The following is a 9,768-nucleotide window of genomic DNA, read 5'->3' as shown; positions in this document are numbered from 1 at the left end:
TTCAGCATTATTACCCAGATTAAAAATCGGCAGGAAAGTTTTGTCGAAAATCGATTTGACTGGTGCTGGCCAGACACGTTGCCATGGTTAAATGTTCTGATATGATTTCCAGTAGCAAAGGTAAATTGAGTCTTTGTTTATTGATTACTTGGTACGTATACATGTAGATAAATATTCACAAAACTACAGATACTTATTCGTCTATTAGTAATATTAAAATCATGTAATAACAGGAAACGTTTACAACTAAATAGAGTATCAATAAACTGCGGTACTCGGTGTTATTTAAAAACTATTTAGAAAATACGAGTTTTCTAAATTATACTAGATGGAATGTATGTTTTAAAAATGCTTGCTTTGAAAGTTAGGATTTTCTCATCTCATTTAACCAAGATATGTATCAGGATGTCGTGCCCTCTGGAGCCAAATTTCATTGTTACCAGACGCCATTCAACTATATCATCAATGATTCAGCTCATATTTAGTAAATTAAGACATTGTTTTGTTTTCCGGTGTTGTTTTTTTCCCTTCTTTTTTACTTGTCGTGGAGTCATAAAAATACACTCGCAAGCAACTTCAATTTTTGACCATTTGCTTGAAGCTCTAAATGAAGACGTTATAGTCAGTTATCGGATATATATTGTTCACAAAATAGAAGCATAATCTGCGTTATCCATATTGTCATGGTTATATTCCTGTATTTTCATTCCTTTTTATCTCAAACGAAATATTTTAAAACTTTAATAATCAACTAATTATTATATAAATAGAGGTTTTATTATGTACTGTACTTAGACTTAGAAAAGTATCCACAAGTATCGACAATAAACATAATACAATGTTAAAATGCAGAGGGTCGGTATAAGCAATGTGATTTATACTTAAGATTACATATTATTTCAACGAAGAAAATGATAGTAACACAACAGAGAGTAATTTCCAGGAATAAACTATTGAGAAAATTGTTTAATTGTCTTCCATATTAGGTGCAACGCCGCTGTATATCATTTATCAATATTATATGACAATTTTCTTTGAATTTTATGCGGGGAATTGTATCTGCAAACTATAATAGTCTATAAAAAGATTTAATTACAAGAATTGTTTGTGCACGATTGCATGCAGCCACTTGTGAAATATATAAGGCCATGCTGCACTAGATCAAGTTTTCCTTTGTCTAAGTTCTTGCTGTTTACATAATTTATATGTTTGACTCGATAACATGTGTAATAACTGATGTATCAAAATAATATTTTTATAATAATTATTCATACTGAATTCATTATAATATTGAATACTGAACAACTAATTATTATCCCTTTATCTTGATAAAAATATAAAAGTAAAATACAAACCGATGCGTGCATCGGAAGAGGTATGCTTCAACCTTTCCTAACAATTAGATTTTTATGACCTATCTGAACAATGTAGAAATAAAAATAATATGGTAATCAAACAATGACATTGTATAGGCCGTATAAATGTGGTATAAAAAACCGATTTGAAATGGGATATGAAGTGAATATATGTTCGATTACAGGTTGACAAACATTAAAAAAATTTTGGCTATATAAAAATATTATAAAGTATAAATTATACGAAATGACTTATGATATTATGCAAGATTATGCGAAAACAATAATTTTGAGATAATTCAGTATGCATGTACCACCGATAAATTGCAAGATAGTGTTTTAAGCACTGTGATACTGAACACTTTAATAATCATATAGTGTTGATATTTTATTGCAGTTTTCCGAATCCGTGTTTTTAATTAAAATTTTATTTGTAGATAATACGTAATCTGTAAAGCTATTATGTCATAGTTTTTGTATCACTTATTGAAACTTTTACATTTGTATAAACCATTTTACATACTTAGTTGTGTTGTCGCTTACAGAGATTGCAGATTCATTGACGTATTAACATCAAATAATTAAAACACTACGTTGTAAATAAAGAACATTTAGAGCGATTGCGGTTTCAAATAATTGAGCCTTTTAGTTGGAAATTGCTTTATACTTCGTAAAATGACATTAATTTTCTTCAGCTAATCGTCATCTAAAAGTCATCAACGTTGAAATCACGACATTTTTGTTCATAAGTACCTTAAGAGTGGTGTGTTATCAAAGTCATCAAATAGTTAGTATGCCTATAACGTTTTGATATAAAGATTTAACGTGAGTAAAGACAAAGGAACACAACGAACTCTGTTTACTTTGATTTGAATAATTTTAACCATTACTCATGTTTAAAAAATATATTTAGTAATAGATAAAATCCTTTACGTTTGAACACTTTTAAATCTTTATTCATAAATGTCTTTACAGCATTATATATTACCGTTTTCCTTAAACACCTTTTTTGCAACTACCACTCCTAATCATAATATTGTGTTACTGATACAATTAACTACATAACTACATTTGTTTTGTCTTACGACACATCAATTATAATGTCCAGCCGATTTTAAATATTTTAGCAGAAGAAAGGGCCGTTATATAAAAAAAGTCAGGATCCTTCCAAAGTTTTAATTATTTAAAAAAAAAAGCTTAAACTTTAAGTGTTTTCACCAGCAATGAAATTTTAATACTACAGTCCATTTGTTTTACTAAAGGGAAAACTATGATTAACTGTAAATTGGTAGTCAGATAATTTGACTTCTAAATTATCATTTATTAAGTTAACTCCAATCGATGCCCAACAGTCACATCTCCCTGTGGTAATTTGCAAATCTCGTAACGAAGCCATCGGTACGTCAAATAATCGATAATATCCTTTTATGTCAGTTACAGCGCATTCTAATATTAAAGACCTTTGATATTTATAGAAAATCATGTAAGAGCAAATATACACATCTTTGAAAATTACCAAAATGCTTGCAAAATAATTGAATTTGTGTTATCATCTCATTTCAAAACATGTTTTCACTTTTTGTTGTATTGAATATGATGAACAAGATTTTATGTAATGTTTTCACACATAATTAAAAAGCGATGTTTGCACGAAATAATTTACATCATTGCAATTTGTGGCAGATAGTAAGCTTTCTAATGTAAATTTAACTTATTTATACAAAAGTTTGGTCTCCCAAATGAGTACATCATACATTATATACAACTAAACTATAAGTCAAGGACGTAAATATTATTAACCACCTTTCTTGTGCGTTTCATTTTGTACTTAAATAGATAATAATTAGTGTGGTAAGTTTGAAGTAAGGTTCTCATAAATCTTAGTAGACAGTGTAAGTAACATATCAATCATCTTATCTAAAGTATACTATTTTTATCAAACAGTATGACTGTTAAAGCATATTATATCTTTAAACTCCTTAAGATAAATCTTCCTAAACATAATAAAAAGGTTGTGATTCTATTAGTTGAAATGTTTTAAATAAAAAATATATCTTACTAAATAGATCGACAAACAAGCATACCAACCACTAAGATTTATACAGATTTCGTAATTTATTTCTCAGTTGGTTAGATGTAATATATAGTCCTCTCATTTTGTCTATCTGTGTCCCAACTATCAAACTCGATACAATTTTGCTCGCATGTGTAAGTCATACATAAACAGGAAATTGCTTTCTTTGTCACTGTGTACGACAAAAGTGATGTTATCATTCGACTGATGCTAGAAACTGGTCTAGGTCCGAACAAACTGACGTTAAAGTCATTAGAAATGGAATTGATATAAAATATTAAAGCCACAAAGACACAATATAATTATTAATTTTTATGCCGTAGTGTTTAAGCTATTTAAAACTGAAATTATAAAGCTGAAACAATGATAACACATGCATGATTAATAATAACAAAGATGAGATATGTACATGTGTATTGATCTTCTAGTTACGTTGTAAAAATAACATGCTTTAGAGCCAATGATATTGATTGTTTTTCTTTCATTTATTATAAACGACAATACATTGTGCATGGAATAAAGTATATTTTTTTCGATTTCACTTTTTCTATGTCAATAAAATGGCACATTCTTCGGTGAATATTCAATTATTATTCTTCATACCTATAATATATTATATTTTAATTCATTCCTGTTAGATGCTTTATATAAACGTATACTTCTCTTACCTATATTCCTTATCATAACATTAACCAATTTCTACACGCAGTTAAAGTTGACTGCCCATTCATTTCCTATAAGTGTTTCAAATATTGATAAAAACAAAAGAAATGTTTCATTGTATGCTCTATTATTCTATAGTGAGTTAGTATGAAAGGTCATGTGATGCATAAAACATGTTGTTCTTGAACTATTTATCATCTGCAGTAGATACTTTATAGACCATGTATCTAACAAATACCAACATCATCCATATAAAACTATTTCATGACTTGTTTTCACAAATGATATTGAATGCAATAAAAATAATTACTTATTTCATTACAGATCTTCTGTTATGTAGCGTTAATAAAAAATATAACTCGGTTAGCTTTTATTTTCATATAAGATGTCACGCTTACTAGTTATTAATGGTCTAATGTTTGTGCCCTTTTGCAAATCAATGTAATCGAAAGATGAATATACCCAGATATCATCAATGAGAGCATAAATATATCTAGCAGATGCTCTTATGCGAAATAAAATGGTATTTTAGTTTAAATTAGTTAATTAAGACCACAGACTGTTATCTGCTATTCAAACACTTGTTTGACTCTGACAATGAAACATTTAACTACGAAATACCGAAATACTTTTTTATGTTAAAATGGTGACTTTTACTTTGGATTTGATCTCATCTGTAAGGCGTCTTATCACACGTTCCCTGATTATTGAAGAAGTGTTTTGTGAATATTGATAGCAAATATTTTTATATTGTATGTGGAGTATTTCTTAACAACCGACGTTTAATATCAGACACATAGGCTCTACGTTTCTCCGCGTTTTGCATGTTTGGTTAATTATGTGACTAATTTCAATTCAGATCTTTAAGGTGAACACCCTTCTATCAGATGTGCATACATGTATGCAGAATTTAAATTTAGTCAATGACGGCAACGCATTAAAATTGTAGTTGCTTGACAAGTCATATATTTCCGGGATTTCAAATTCTATTTTGTATTTTGTTTTATTATTTTAAGTCTAATATTTTTTTACGTGGGGACATGTTTCAAAATCTGTTGATTTGATATCTTTGATTGATTAATTAATGTATTGTTTTTTTTATTTATTTAAAACCTTAAATGTATTTTTTTTTATTTATTTATTTTGTCAAATGTATGGTAGACCATTAAGATAAAAAACAGTTTATCTGCATATTTTGTTCATTTTGCTGACTAATTTCAATTCACAGTTAGTTATATTTTAAAAAATATAGTTTTCCGAGACTTCCATTTTTTACATTTAATTCTATCATGGTAATGATTGAAAAATATAAAAACTACATCTTTTTATTAATATGTAATTCATAATATTCTGTAAATGTTTTCCATCTAAATTAATTACAAGCTGTGCTTAAATGTCAAATCGTCCTACTTATATAAAGGAGGTTAGTAGACATTGTACTTTAACTTGCTTATTAAAACGTATTTTTGCAAAATTATTAAATGCTGTTTTTACTTTGGAAACTCAAATACATTGTAATAAAATATACTGTTATTACCTTCATATTTCTTTCTAAAAGCTTTTCCCAAATTATTTCTTAACAATTAAAACTTTTTAATAGTTCAACAACTCGTTTGTCCAATTCGGTTTGCTTTTTGAGAATTTATGAAAATCTTTCTATATTATGGCATTTGAACGTATTATTATTATCATATTACATTCATGGATGTGACATATATATTTTTATTAAAATTGAATTAAAAATATTAAAATAATCTTTATAAACATAACAGAGTGAATTATCTATTTACTAATTTGTATTTATTTATTAATTTATTCATTTATTTATTCATTTATTTAGTTTACGAAGACTGCATGATGATTTACATCAAAAATTGCTGAAATTTCATAGAGGTGTCAGTGGATTTAATTCAGTGATTATTTGCCTAAATACCTATAAAGGATTTTCGAATAAACAAAGTTTTCATCAATTTTTTAATGTTTCCCTCTGTTAATGAAATTGTTATTGCTAAACACTTCATAAGATGCCAAAAATTACCTTTGATTTCCTCATCTGAAAACCATCAATGTTTTCATATCTTCATTTTTCCCGAAGCATGCCAATTATTGTAGTCAAGCATTGTATGTGGAAAATGCCTTTGAAACAGCTTACAACCGTTAGCCATGATGTAATGATAATAACGTTTTTGATGCTAGTTGGTCTTTTAGATTGCTTAAAAGAACTTCAACCTTGATATTTTGCTCATATAATTGCCACTTAGACGTAGTAAGAATGTTTTATCATCTTAAATTTCACTTATCTTATAAGTGTGGTATCATATTGATAATAGAAAATGATATTTCGTATTCGCTGTTTTAAACTTTATAACAACATGTGTAAATCAAATAAGCAAATATAATCTTAAATGTATTGAAGATGTATGCCACAGATCGTGCAAAAAAGAAAAATGCACATTAACGTGTTGCTTTCTACTTACATTTGTAACATTACTGTTTTTAACCTATGCAATTAACATATGGTCAAAATATATGTAACTTATTCAACTATTATAACATTTCAAGAGATAAACAAATAAAATAATTGGTGCATCTATGATTAAATAATTATTTAAATGAGGACATGAATAAGTTTCAAAAAGGTTACCTGATTAATTTCCGTATAATCCGGATGAAATAATATATGTTGAATCTGATAAGAAACGATAAATGTATTAGTAAAACTGAATAATTTTATGAAAAAGCAAATTGATTCAAGTGTATTGGGTGGTTATAAATTTATGACAGGCTAACAAGTATAGCGATCAAAATGCATGCATCATATACATTGACGTCATAAATTATATTTGTATCCTTTATAATAGTTACTCTGGCAAACTTTAAAGAACACCAATCATGGTAAAAATAAAAATGCATCATCCAATCGACAGAAAAGATTACTTTTAAATATCCTCGGAAGAACAAAGACAAATTACAAGAAGGGACCCATAAATAAAACGTGTTTGAAATTCTCAGAAGCAAAAGGAATACATATTAAAAGCAGCAGAATTTAATGTAGATAATGATAGGCCATATAAATTACTTAATTGAACCAGGTATTCAATACAGTTTTAAACACTTAAAAGGATTTGCTAGATTAATGAAAATTGCACAAATGGTCTCATAACGCATAATACAGACTCAAACTTTAATTGCAGAATTGATTTTCAATACCATCCAATTCATTACAAGAAGCATAAATGCCACAACTGTAAGTCATTTAATTTGCAACAGTTGCTGAGACTTTAACTTAATATTGATTTATCTTTTTTCAAAGCATTTAAATGTTTGTGTTGTAATTCAAGCGCGTTTTTATGTTCATATTTGCATGTTATCAAACATAAACTACAAAAGCTCTATTTTTAGCCGAACAATTACTGAAGACATAAAATGAACAATAAAAAACAATAGAGGACAACTTGAATAATTTTGTGTGTAAATGTTCCATTCTTTACGCACATATCTGGAGTATATCTTTATGAAAACATGTCAAATTGCTTGAAGCAGGTATAACAGCAAGCAGTGCCTGAAACAAATCGTTTGACATTTTCCGTATTACATGTTGTTTATAGATTTAGATTAAAATGTTTTCAATTGTTTGCTTTAAAAGAGAAACATTATTGCTGATCTTAACTGCGTATAATAGACTTTTTCTCTAGAGATCTATTTTATTGTACAAAACCCAACATCTTTGTTATGAAACAATAACAGGCTAGAAAAATTATATAATCATAATTTACCTGAAAAAAAAAACGATTTCAGTACGTGTGATTGATTTATTCCATTCAAACATTTTTTCTTATGTATTCAATGATATGGCAAAGATCCAGTTTTTTCAATTTAACAATACGAATTTACATTTTCATAAATGCTAATTTACAAACATGAATTATGCCGCAGTGCAACTCAAGGCAATCAATCATGTTTGACACTTGTTATTGTTTCTTGCAAAACGAGCACAAGAGGTGTTATATTTCAATATAATTCACGGCAACTTCAAATGCATGATGTATAAAATATTTCCTCCTTCCGAAAATAAATTTATTCAGTCAGTGTTGATTTATCATTATTTAACATTAACGATGTTATGAAATGTTCCTTATCAAATTTAAATACATCAAGACATTAAATGATTTGTCCCCTCTTTATATATCCCCAGCCAAATATTTACACCATGTCCATTTTGCTGTTATAAGGAAAGACGTGTGCAACTATATTATGTTTGATCGTGGTTTATTTGTGTATCTCCCTTTCAAATATGACATAACAATTACGGGAATTCCATTATCATTCTTATTGATGACATACTTTGTGTAGACAGCGGTTAATCTCTTCCACTGTTATTTGAATCACATATCATTGTAAAATTTCATTGACTTGTCCTTATAAACGATATTGCGCTCTTCAAATATGTTGAGCTCTTCATGGATATGTTTATAATATTTTAATATAATTTGCTTCTTCAGTATTTATAACTAATATCATAGCAATTTCGTTGCGTTTCAGTGTTATTATTGTGCTGACCTTCTGGCTTAGGAAAAAATGTGCCATTTCCTCAATAAATATTAATCTCTCCTGCATATTTCCTAAATATGCAACAACTGAATTTATGGAAAAGCAAGAACAATTTATAACAGCATTCCAAAATTATGGATTTGGATTTCAGTTTATAGGAACGGTAAAAATATTTATTTTTTATTTTTTCTTCCTATTTCATTGTTTTTCAGTAAGCAATAACTCTAAATGTAAAGCATGTTCATATTTGTCTGAAAAAGATTAAAATATATACTTAGGCTTAACTGACACAACGCAACAATATCTTTAATTCTCTTGACATTAATAAGATATTTCAAATAGCAACAAATCTGATAATTGATAATATTTCACAATGTAAAAATATTTCTAAACATATTATTATGTATTTATATTGATATAACTTAACTTGTATTATTGTGATTTGCTTTGAAACACGTCTCATTAGAAATTTTACAAAATTATTGTACATAACATTCCTTTCGGATAGTAATCTATTGAGTAAAAAGTGAATGCATGGAGATATATATATATATATAATAACAGTGACACTTTGTGAGAAGGGCTGTTGCTAATGTTGTAATAACTTGTAGCCCAACCCATTTGTAATTTACTTATATGTACATTTGTTGTTGTATAATTCATATCTTACATGTGCTATAAAGTTGCAATAAAATATTATTTTCACTAAAAAATGGATTGTCCCGGTACTTGTATCAAACAATCCCGACAATTTGCAAACGTCTTTTTCCCGAAATATTCCGAAAATATGGGTAGATATCATCAAAGTTTACACGTTTAAGTTTATCAATTGTTTCATTCGACGTGACAGTTTACTTAGAAATCTCATATACAGCTAGCTTCAAACACGCACTATGAATTGAAGGATTCATCTGGAGATGAATTATTATAGATGTAATAAACGAGATAGATGTAATAAATCAAGTATCATGTCACTAAATTTTCTTCTGGCTCTATTTGCTTCGAGACATTTTTTCATGTGTTGTAATATTTAAATTAAATCTGTGGTACTTTCCTACCGATTAAATGGTTATTTATATATTTTCTTTAGTTATTTAATGTTGACATATATAAGATAGGGTAGGA

This window comes from Ruditapes philippinarum, unplaced genomic scaffold, assembly GCF_026571515.1.
Source record: "Ruditapes philippinarum isolate M1 unplaced genomic scaffold, ASM2657151v2 ctg352_1_1_1_1, whole genome shotgun sequence".
Classification (NCBI taxonomy): Eukaryota; Metazoa; Mollusca; class Bivalvia; order Venerida; family Veneridae; genus Ruditapes; species Ruditapes philippinarum.
This window is presented reverse-complemented; position numbering follows the sequence as displayed.